Source organism: Aedes albopictus, chromosome 2, assembly GCF_035046485.1.
Source record: "Aedes albopictus strain Foshan chromosome 2, AalbF5, whole genome shotgun sequence".
NCBI lineage: Eukaryota > Metazoa > Arthropoda > Insecta > Diptera > Culicidae > Aedes > Aedes albopictus.
The window spans coordinates 351,591,283-351,603,654 of NC_085137.1; the positions used below are offsets into that span (position 1 = coordinate 351,591,283).

At 39.9% G+C, this 12,372-nt stretch overlaps 1 protein-coding gene across 2 annotated transcripts in view; it reads left to right on the plus strand.

Annotated features, from left to right (window-relative positions):
- Positions 1-12,372, plus strand: part of LOC109419413 (poly(rC)-binding protein 3) — an 885,090-nt gene that overhangs the window by 23,483 nt on the left and 849,235 nt on the right. The window lies entirely within an intron of this gene.

The window sequence follows — 12,372 nt, forward strand, 5'->3', positions numbered from 1 at the left end:
CTTCCGTCCACTAATGGCTGTCTTGACCTCGTCTAGCGTTGGAGTTGGAGGTTCCACAGCTTCTCCGTCGTCGTCGATTCGAATTCTGTCTGTTGCTATTCTATACCCACCATGCTTTTTTTTTGCTCCTTTTGCATTACTTCTAGTATTGGTGGAAGATCGTGGAGATAGAACCCGAATTCCAGACCGCTGTATAAGAAACAGTTTGTCCGCTTCACGATGGTCCATACTCGATCGGACTAAAACTAAACCAAGACGAATGTATGACTTTTCAAGTTTAGCAAAACTTGTTTTGACCAGAAAACCTTAAAGATTGAACCCTTGAAAAAGGTCCCAAACGAACCGAAACGTCGGGAATAATAATAAAAAAAAAACTAGTGTTTTCCATTCACCTTCAGACTGCGAAGCCAAACCGTAACAGTACTCCCACAGAGTGTAGAGATTATCGCTCTCGTTGATTTCATTTATCCGCTGGTCCAGCTTCCGGTGATAGTCAGTTACAGAGCCTTCTTCTGAAGACCGCTGGATGTTAAAATGCAACGATCGCTGGTTCGTAGAGTTCAACACGATAGATAACCGAGCTAGAATCCTACTAAATACGAGATAGTGATCTGAGTTGATGTTGGGACCCTAAAAGTTCTAACATTAATGACGTCCGAGAAGTGTCGACTATCTACCAGCACATGGTCGATTTGGTTGCAAACTTCGCCGTTTGGGTGTCTTCAGATGTGCATGCGGATATCCTTGTGTGCAAAGTAGGGGCTTTAGCTATGATACCTATTTAAGGACATACTTGTTAGAATCCCAAAATGGCCGCCACATTGGCCGACTTTGGCACCTACTCACGATTTCGAGGACACAAATCTCTTCGTAAACAAAACCAGCGCACCTAATCTTCCTATTTTAAGCTTGTTACGAGTGAGCAAGAACAGAATAATGAAATGCACGGTTGTGTGAAGCTTGCTTAGAAGCAAGAACTTGAGATTTGTGCGTTTGAAGTTCTGATGCACTGTTAAGGCGGGATGTCAAGACGTATGTTCTTAATACATGTACATATCCGATTTCATGAAACTCAGCCTTGTTAGAGACATTCCACAGCAATATACATGTAGTTTTAAAAAGGTTCTGATTTGGTACACTCATGCACCTAATATAAATTTATTTCGGTTATTTGGTGATTCTAAAGCCATCTTTGTATTTATTTAATTTAAAACTGCTGCGTAGAAAGCAGAAGACTACGTAATGCTTAAAAATCTGGTTTTGTTACTTGTTGCACAAATGACTACCCTTTTCCGGTCTTGTTATTAAGAACGTATTTGTTGGATCTCCGTCATAAAACCCGTATAGTCATTCCAATTCCCAAACCAGCCAATTTTCAACTATTTGATCCTCCATGTGACTATAAACAGCATCGGAAAAAAATTGGACCAAAATCGAAAGTCATTTCGATTGCCAGCAGTATTTTCCCAGCGGAATTTTCTGTTTATTCATACAACTCCTTCTCCGATGACGACGACGACGACGATGACTACGACGGACGTTCAAACCAATATAAGCTTCAAATCCGAAGCTTTAGTGGAGACGAAACAGCAGCGCGCGAAGCACTGTACTGCCTTGGTGGCTGCAGCCGTATATTTGATCCCTTCCTCTTCGTACCGTAAAAACCTTACCGGTCGCCACCATCCCAGGCTTGAGTGTCGTCGTCGTCGTCGTAGATCCCATTCGTCGTCCTAGCCGTTTTGATTTCCGCTCTTTGAGCCAGATTTTCCTTTAATAGAGGAATGTTTCCCGAACCGATTCCGTACCCTACCCTTCGCCGACGCCACTTTTCATGCTGCGTTTGAAGAAGTTCGATGCCGCTGGAAGACGGTGACCGGTAGTGATGCGGGGCGGAACTGACGAGAAGGATGATGATGCTTTTTCTCGGTTGATTTTCGCTTTCTCGAGGTAAGAAGAGGTACTTTAGGGTGCGACTTAAATTTCGAAATGATCGCCTTCGTTACAGTTAATAAGCTTTTGTTACCGAAAATCAAATAAAACACTACAAATGCACGTGTTACAAACAAACATGAATAGAACGTTACAAATTCTGGGCTCTATGATGGCACCATATAACGAAATTTAAGGTAAAACAGGGCGCATGGGTGCATTTTTTACTCAAATGTTCAAGAGCACGGATACTATGAGTAGGCAAGCTATTTTGCTGATGGTCCTGAGCATCTATGGTGGTGCAGAGAGCAGAATTGAAAGATCTCCATCCTGGGCCATTGCCCGAATTTATCGCTTTAACCTGTGGCCACGTCAAATGTGTTTCCATCTGCATAGTATTGCTAAACACACCCGAGTGTTTACTGCTTTGCTTATGTTTTTAACGTTGAACCATTCGTCATTGAAATCATCGTCATCATTAAACATTTGAAAGCAGTTTTTTCGTTCAAATCAAACATTTTTGCAACGAAAATGGATTCATTGTGTTTCACATGAGGAATAGAATACAGTGAATACATTTTCGTGGTCGTTGTTTTGATTTACAGCGAAAAAACTGCTTTTCTATTTCCGAAAAATGATGACGGATGCTTGAGCCTTAAACGCGGTCCACCCTACTTTGTACCCCACCGAGAAGCAAACCGTTTGAAGCAAAGCCTGGCACCAACCTGTGTATATGTAGGTTTGATTTGACGCGGCTGGGCTGGGGGAAAATCCGGAGAAATTCGCCGGCTAAAAGATATTGCCAAGGTAAAAATAAAAGTACCCTTCAAAGGCGGACAAAAGAGCAACGCAAATCGAACACTGATTGCTTCACCTTTAGCGCTTTGAAGCCAGAGCCAGCAGCAGAGAGATTGAGAGCGAGCTCTGCTAGGTCTTCCGATTTCCAAGCTTGACTGGAGACCGACCACCAGCAGTACCGGCGGCAGCAGCGAATCAGCCGTTTGGGAAAACGGTAATTGAGGAAGTGGCCCACAACCCTATACCTACCTGCTGGACGGACGCGCCGAGTAGTGGGGGCAAACAAATCGAGGAAACGTAAAGGATGAAGGATCGAAAATAATAAATCTATAAATAACGCAGATTAAAGGAATTCGTCGGATTGAGTGTTTATGTGTGGGGAAGGATCGGGGGAGAAAAGTGATTGGGATATTTTGGCTTGAAGAGAGCATTTCTGGAAATTTCAACGAAACATTTAGCAGTGTCTGGGCTGTGATGCCTCACCACAAAAGAAATGTACCGTAGCGAGAGTTTTCTTGGAGAATATCTTTAAGTAGGGGAATTTTTGTATTTTCGGCAGCCTAAGTCGCTATCCGTAAAAAAAACAGACTTCCGAGGACATCACACATGAAAAGTAACGGAACTCACCTGAAATATACTTGCTCACTTCAAGTTTTGCGATTCCTATGCACTAAAATGTCAAATATTGTCACAAATTTCACAATTTCACAACAAAAGTCACTAGACATCATTTCTATTATCGGCAATTGGATTTCTGTTATTGGCACCTTACGTGCTTTCTTCGGCACTCGATAAAATGGTGTAAAATGTAAATCTGTGTTAGTGGTATTTCATACTTGTTGATGTTGAAATTAGCATTCCTTAATTTCAAAAGTATTTTATTCTCAGTGTAGGAAAATGCTGTCAGTGCCATGCTGGCAGTGACCACGTGGCCCGAGTTGTTTACAAGAGTTAAAGAGCCAACTGTCAGAGAGGCGGCAGGAGCGTTAGGAGTGCTCACGCACACATATGCAATGGTGCAGGACGAGGCATATCCATCGCTAGAGTAGTTAGGTCGCCATGCATATAGTGGCAGGGCATGGCTCGTGTAGATTTCAAACAGATCGACTAATTCATTCAGGCGCTCACGCTGTTATGCCAGCTTACATTTGGTAAGTCAAATAAATGTTCTAAACCAGAACAATTTTTGTAGAGAGTTTTTCTCTCTGAAAGAACTCTCGTGTTCCAAAGGGTCCTGGGACAAATATTTCTGGTGGAGGTTTCCACAATATTTGTTCCATCAATTGCATCGTTGTTGTCCGCTTTGGTATACTTGTAATAATTACATCTGGTGGAGATTTCCACAGTAATAATTACAAGAAGTTTAGGTCGGACGGTCCGGGCATCCACTAATCATAATTTTTTCAACAGGTTATGGGCCCAGGCAACGCGTGCCTGGAAAACAGTTTTTGAATGATTTAATCTGGTGGAGTTATCCGCATGGAAACTTTTGAATAATTTACTGTGGTGGAGATATCCGCATGATAATTTTTGACCGATTTATTCGGGTGGAGTTATCCACGTGAGCATTTCAACCAATTTACCCTGGTGGAGATATCTGTGTAAACATTTTTAACCGATTTACTCTGGTGGAGATATCCGCATGAAAATGTTTGACTGATTTATTCTGGTGGAGTTATCCGCGTGAGAAATATTTTGATATTTGGTATCTGGTGGAGGATTCCGCATGGACACTGTATAGTGCAAGATGGTTTATTGAGATAGTTGAATGTTTAGGAGTTTATTACGTTGGGCGGAGATATCCGTAAGTATTTTGACCTTCTGTAAGGAATGTTGTTGAACAGGTTTGCATAATGGACAACAGACTGAGAAGTACGATTCTACCAACATTCAATGGAGATGACAAACGCTATCCTTTTTGGAAAAAGCGTATAGAAAACTATTTCAGACTAGATGACTTACTTTATGTCTTTGAGAGAACTCCGTTGGAGGAGGAATATGCTTCGCCTGATATCAATGCTTCTCCACAAGCAGAGAACCAGCGAAAGGCAAACATGGCTAAGAGACTTAAAGATGATTTTCGAGTTGTTAATGACTTGATGTTGTGCTTGGATGATGAACCCATGGGGCATGTTTTGAACTGTGAATATGCCAAAGATGTGATTGATACACTTGATGAAGTATATTTGCCCAAAGGTGTGAATGCAACGCTTGGGCTGCGATCACAGCTTTACTTACTTAAAAACAGAAAATTCAATACTTTAAAAGAATTATTTTCGACACATGAAGACTTGGTTCGGCAGCTTAATCTGATGGGAGAACAAGTTTCTCGCCAAGAACAAATTAATACCCTTTTGGCTGCTATTCCTGAAAAGTTCAGTCATATTTTGGGAGCTCTTGCAGTTATGAGAAAAGACGACCTGATGAATATGACTTTGCTTCAGGTTCAGCGCATATTCATTGATGCTGACCTCAGTGTATCCGAATCAGTTGATCAGCAACCAGTGGCTTATAAAATGACGAATGGCTGGTGGAAGGAAGCGAAACCAAAGCAGCAGCAACATCGCAAAATGCTGAGGTGCCACGAGTGTGGCAAACTTGGTCACATACGCCGCTTTTGCGATGTATATCGGCATGAAACACAGGAGCCAGCCCATGTGATGACAAACATTTCAAAGTCTCGTCAGCAGTGTGACGTAGCCCTCACTACCAACGAAAGTTATGATTGCATGATGCGTGTGCCATTCAGTCTTATGGACACAGACACGCAGAATCGTGTCGGAGCGAAACGACAACGAGCCGGTCATCCCTGGCTTAATCAGTTGAAGGATGGTAATCAAATTCGGCATGATGAGGAGCAGGTTAAGAAACAGAGAATCTGCGGTGAGCCCTTTTGGGAACTACCGGTCGCCATGTCAGTGTGTACTCCATCCAACTTCACCATGGAATCAGGGGAAGATATTTCTCATGAAAGTGAAGCTTCGAGAGATTTGAATTCATCGAAAGGTGAAATAACAAAGGAAGCAATACGTCGCAGCTGTTCATCAGAAGATGATTGTTCATCGATAGATGATTATAAAGGTTCATCGATAGATGATGATAGAGGTTCATCGATAGATGATTATGGAGGTTCATCGATAGATGATTTTGGTTCACCAGAAGGTGATGGAGATTCATCGACGGATGATGTCGATGGTTCATCGATAGATGATTATGGAGGTTCATCGATAGATGATTTTGGTTCACCAAAAGGTGATGTAGGTTCATCGACGGATGATGTCGATGGTTCATCGTTAGATGATTATGGTTTACCAGAAGGTGATGGAGGTTCATCGACGGATGATGTCGATGGTTCATCGATAGATGATGATGGAGGTTCATCGACGGATGATGTCGATGGTTCATCGATAGATGATTACACGGAAAAAAATCCATTCCCCTCATCATGAATAAAAAATCATGTTCTTATGATGTCTGCCAAGTCATAATATCATAATTAAGATTCATGATATCATGAATGAGTTGACCAGAAATATGAATAGAAACAATCATTTTCATGAATTATATTCATGGTCGCTTCCTAGCGTTACACTTATCTGACATATGCAATTATATAAATCGCGCGGTCGTCCAGCACAGACATGTGGAAAAAGTTGAACCTGCTATTTTTGCAAAGTTTTTATTTGGTTAGAGTAATAAATGTGCATATATCAGGAAATGGAACATCAAAACAGTGTGCCCGTAAGATTCGGCAGTTTGTTGGGAGTTGATTGACTAAAAAGTAAAAGCGCAAAAAGTAAACAGTGCCCAGTTCGCGTTTTCGTTGTGCCATCCGTCTTAGTTCCGAGTTTATGTACGGAGGGTGAAGCAAAGTAGGAATCGCGTGCGCTAATTTACGGTGATTCGCTCTATTTTTCCGGTTTATCCTTCGTTCGACGACTTCGGAGACTCAGCAAGTGATGTGAACTAACTAGTAAACAATCGATATGGTTTGGAGGGCATCCTTAGCTCGTTGGATGTAGCAGCCAAAGACAAAAATAGTAAACCAGCCAAATATGATTATCCGGTGAGTTCGATCATTGTTGTTCTCTTTTATATTTGAACATGACATATCTTCACTAACAGGAGGCCAACTAAAAAGTGCTGCTTGCTCGTAGAAAAAAAAGGATGATGGATAGGTCCCAAAATCATAGAAATGAGCTCAGATATCACGTATTTTATTTTCTTATGGTTTTAGCTTGCATCGTTTATTAATCTAATTAAAAACATTTGGGACCGACGACGACGGAATCATAAAAGTGATACTTAATTTCATGAATTCTATGCATGGCACCATCTCAATCAACCATGATTTTATGAATTTGACTGAGAAGCATTGAGGTTCGACGACTACGGAATCATAAAAGTAATTCTTAATTCCATGAATTTTATGCATGGCACCATCAAAATTAACCATGATTTTATGAATTTGACTGAGAAGCATTGAGGTTCGACGACGACGGAATCATAAAAGTATTCTTAATTTCATGAATTTTATGCATGGCACCATCAAAATTAACCATGATTTTATGAATTTGACTGAGAAGCATTGAGGTTCGACGACGACGGAATCATAAAAGTAATTCTTAATTTCATGAATTTTATGCATGGCACCATCTCAATCAACCATGATTTTATGAATTTGACTGAGAAGCATTGAGGTTCGACGACGACGGAATCATAAAAGTATTCTTAATTTCATGAATTTTATGCATGACACCATCAAAATCAACCATGATTTTATGAATTTGACTGAGAAGCATTGAGGTTCGACGACGACGGAATCATAAAAGTATTCTTAATTTCATGAATTTTATGCATGGCACCATCAAAATTAACCATGATTTTATGAATTTGACTGAGAAGCATTGAGGTTCGACGACGACGGAATCATAAAAGTAATTCTTAATTTCATGAATTTTATGCATGGCACCATCTCAATCAACCATGATTTTATGAATTTGACTGAGAAGCATTGAGGTCCGACGACGACGGAATCATAAAAGTATTTTTTGATTCCATGAATTCTATGCATGGTTCTACCTCACCCAACCATAATTTTATGAATGTGGTGGTAAAGCATCAGGATCTGCATCCAGGTTTATGAAAATTATTCTTGGCTTCATGAATGCTACTCATGATCCCAGCTAATTTAATCATAGCTTCATGATTATATTTCCCATTTTTGGTCGTCGAAAGCCAAAACAATAACGGGTGCATTGCGTTATGGTGAAATCATTCATAAAATCATAAAATTTAATCATGGTGTATATTTATAACATAAAATCATAAAAATATCGGGAAACTATGAGTCATATTCATGGTCTTGGGAATGGATTTTTTTCCGTGTATGAAGATTCATCGACGGATGATGTCGATGGTTCATCGATAGATGATTTTGGTTCACCAGAAGGTGATGGAGGTTCATCAATAGATGATGATGGAGGTTCATCGACGGATGATGTCGATGGTTCATCGATAGATGATTATGGAGGTTCATCGACGGATGATGTCGATGGTTCATCGATAGATGATTTTGGTTCACCAGAAGGTGATGGAGATTCATCGACGGATGATGTCGATGGTTCATCGATAGATGATTTTGGTTCACCAGAAGGTGATGGAGGTTCATCGATAGATGATGATGGAGGTTCATCGATAGATGATGATGGAGGTTCAACGACGGATGATGTCGATGGTTCATCGATAGATGATTATGGAGGTTCATCGACGGATGATGTTGATGGTTCATTAATAAATGATGTTGGTTCGCCAATAGGTGATATTGGAGGTTCATCGTTAGATGATTATGGTTCACCAGATGACGACAGAGGTTCATTGATAAATTTTGATTCGCCAGAAAGAAATAGAGGTGCATCGATAGATGATGGTTTACCAGAAGGTAGTAAAGATTTACGGCAAGGTTGTCCATCGGAAGTTGATAATAGTTCACCAGAAGGTGGAAATGGTTCGCCAAAACGCGGTTCGTCGATAGATGGCAACCGAGCTTCTTCGACAGATGACATACGAGGATCGTCGAAAGATGATAACAGAGGTTCGGCCGTGAATTTTTACGAAGCATTCCGTTCAAAGGCATACAGAGCTTTACAGGGATATCTGGTTTCTATGACAAGAACAGATGTTTGTTTTGCTTTAAATATCTCAAGTCAATTTCAGAGTGATCCTCGTGAACCCCATTGGACAGGTCTCAGTCTTCGTTATCATCAGGGAGCCAAAACGTTTGGTGTTGCATACCATCGAGACAAGGATACCAAACCGTTGGCAGGATATGCCGATGCTGACTATGGCGGCGATGTGGACGATAGGCACTCCATTTCCGGAGGTAGTGAAACCTGGCTTGGCAACCTGGAGTGCAACGAAGCAATTTTGTCGAACTAACTTCAACCGAAGCAGAGCTGATTGCTGAGTGTGCAGCGGCCAAGGGAAGAATATAGTGTAAGTAACACAGAAGAACAAAACACAGATGTAAAGAATATTTATATTCGAGAATTGTTAAGAGAGCAAAAGCTCATGCTGGCATATTCAGTATCAGATGAGTAAATAGCAGAAATCATTAGGAGCTTAAAAGTTTTAAGAAATGTTAAATATTTTGAAATTGAAGAAATGAGGGGAAGTGTTGAAATTAGCATTCCTTAATTTCAAAAGTATTTTATTCTCAGTGTAGGAAAATGCTGTCAGTGCCATGCTGGCAGTGACCACGTGGCCCGAGTTGTTTACAAGAGTTAAAGAGCCAACTGTCAGAGAGGCGGCAGGAGCGTTAGGAGTGCTCACGCACACATATGCAATGGTGCAGGACGAGGCATATCCATCGCTAGAGTAGTTAGGTCGCCATGCATATAGTGGCAGGGCATGGTTCGTGTAGATTTCAAACAGATCGACTAATTCATTCAGGCGCTCACGCTGTTATGCCAGCTTACATTTGGTAAGTCAAATAAATGTTCTAAACCAGAACAATTTTTGTAGAGAGTTTTTCTCTCTGAAAGAACTCTCGTGTTCCAAAGGGTCCTGGGACAAATATTTCTGGTGGAGGTTTCCACAATATTTGTTCCATCAATTGCATCGTTGTTGTCCGCTTTGGTATACTTGTAATAATTACATCTGGTGGAGATTTCCACAGTAATAATTACAAGAAGTTTAGGTCGGACGGTCCGGGCATCCACTAACCATCATATTTTTCAACAGTTGATATCTTTCAAGAGCAAACGCCATTCCATTTGCTTTAACAATTCAAAGGGCCTATGACGAAAAGCGAGGAATTAAATTTGATAAATTAATTATGTTTTTAATATTACTTTCTATTTTAAGATTTTAATTTGAACCCATATAAATGGGATAGCTGACCAAGTAAGAAACTACAAAAAGATGTTTTATCAGGAGGAGTCGTACATTTATCCACAGATGTTGAATAAACACAGTGATTGCTCAAAAAATAATTATGATCAAACAATCGCATTATGATTCATAAAGCATCTGAAATAAGTTGCATTACGAATCATAATACAATTGTCTGGTATAGTACGTCATATCTCTACAGAAACGGCTAGTATAAACAGGATTTATAGTATTAAGTTTCACAAATGAATTTTATGCAATTCAGTATTATAACTTCTATTTTATATCACACCCGATTTTTTTTTGCATGGGTATGGTTTTTGCAGTCAATTTTTAACCGATTCTCAAGAAATTTTGTACACGGATAGTGCCTACATGTGTGCAAAATTTTATGAGAATCGGTTAAAAATTGACTGAGTTATGGCAAAAACCAGACCCGTGCAAAAAAAGAATCGGGTGTACTCATTTTGGTACCACAATAGCCAGTTTTCCAAACTGGTTCATTATGTGACTGAAATTAGTTACATTACATACATAAAGCAACTAAAGCAACTGAAATAAGTTGCATAATGAAGAATAGTTGCATAATGTCCATAATGCAACTCATTTGAGTTGCATTATGAACTTTATACAACTCAAATGAGTTGTATAATAAAAATATCATTGAATAATAGTAGCTTACTCAACAAGTTGTAGAAGCAATATTTTTACAGCACGAGTCGTACATTTATCGGCAAGCTCGGCAAGCCTCGTTGGATAATTACGATGAGTGCTGTAAAAATCGAGTTCTGCACTAAGTTGCGTACAACGTTTTTTGCAATTTCATAAATTACCACTTGAGGATAATTTTATCAAAACTTTTTCATCAAAGTGCACATGTTCAAGAATGTCTGATCATAGCAGGTTATTCTGAGCAGTTGTCACAACTTTTCAAAACTGCGTCCAGAAAGCACCTAGAAGTTGATTAAAACTGAAAACAGTGCTGCAATGGTTCATTACGCAACGCAAATTGGTACTGTAATGAACTATTACAGCACTGCTAATTTGGTGCGAGAAAGTAGGCCTTTTCCTGGCAGATTTGCGTTAGGTAAGCCTATTACGATGAGAAATTGCGAAAAATGTTTTTTTGCAATTTCTTATCGTAATAGGCTGTTTTACGTCACGCAAATCTGCCAGGAAAAGGCCTACTTTCTCGCACCAAATTAGCAGTGCTGTAATAGTTCATTACAGTACCAATTTGCGTTGCGTATTGAACTATTGGGAAGACATCTGTTTGTCTATGCAATAAGTATCAATGCAACAGCACTGAATCATAGGGTATGTGTTCCATCAGTAATCTCACGCTCCTATTTTCATCCCATTCGAAAACAAGCGATTACGGCACCGATTGATTCCGTTCTTTTTGTTTCCATGGGTGCTTCAATACTTTGTTTTTCGTAGGATGAATATAGGAGCCACGTGCTTAACAAGGGAACCAATACCCTATATCTTCACAAGTACGCAATAAAAGTCTCTGATTTAAACGGTTTTCATCTTTATGTTATATTTAATGCTTGAAACTTAACATACCTGATCCTGACGGATATGACTTAACAAAAAAAAATAACACCCCCATTAAGCCAGCGGTGTGATAGTGTATAAGCAAGTTAAACTTTTCTTTATTCTTCATTCAAGTTTCTTTCTTCAATTTCAGCTTTTTTCTGCTACTTCGATCCTTATCCACTCCGCATTTAAATTCTCAATGACGGCTTTCGCATTTTCAAGTTTTTCGCCTCATTCTCGAGTTGCTTTCTTTGTTTAATCTCAGCTTTTCTTTTCTTTTCATCTGCTTTCTTCTGCATTTCGACTTCTTTCTCCGCTTTCCGTTTCAATTTTAGCTCTCTTTTAGCGTTTTTCTGTTCCTCCAACTTAACCTTCTGCAAGGCCCTTTGCACCGCCTTTTCTTTCTTCAATCTTTCGGCTTCGTTTCGCTGGTTTTTTTTTTTTTTTTTTTGAGAATGATAGCCTGCAATCGTTCATCGGCAGTCAATACTGCATGCGATTGCATCTGATAGTTTACGTGCTTCGAGCTTCGCTTAAGGACATCTGGTGCATCCAAGAAGTCCGCCAATTTTGGAGCTTCCGGTGTAGAGATGTGACTTTCTATTTTTCCGTTGAGATCAGGCGATGTAGTAAACCCTATGTTAAGCTGCTGTGCGTTGATGATCTGGTTGTTGGTTATTCCGGTCATCTTCATCTTGTTCCGTTACTTCG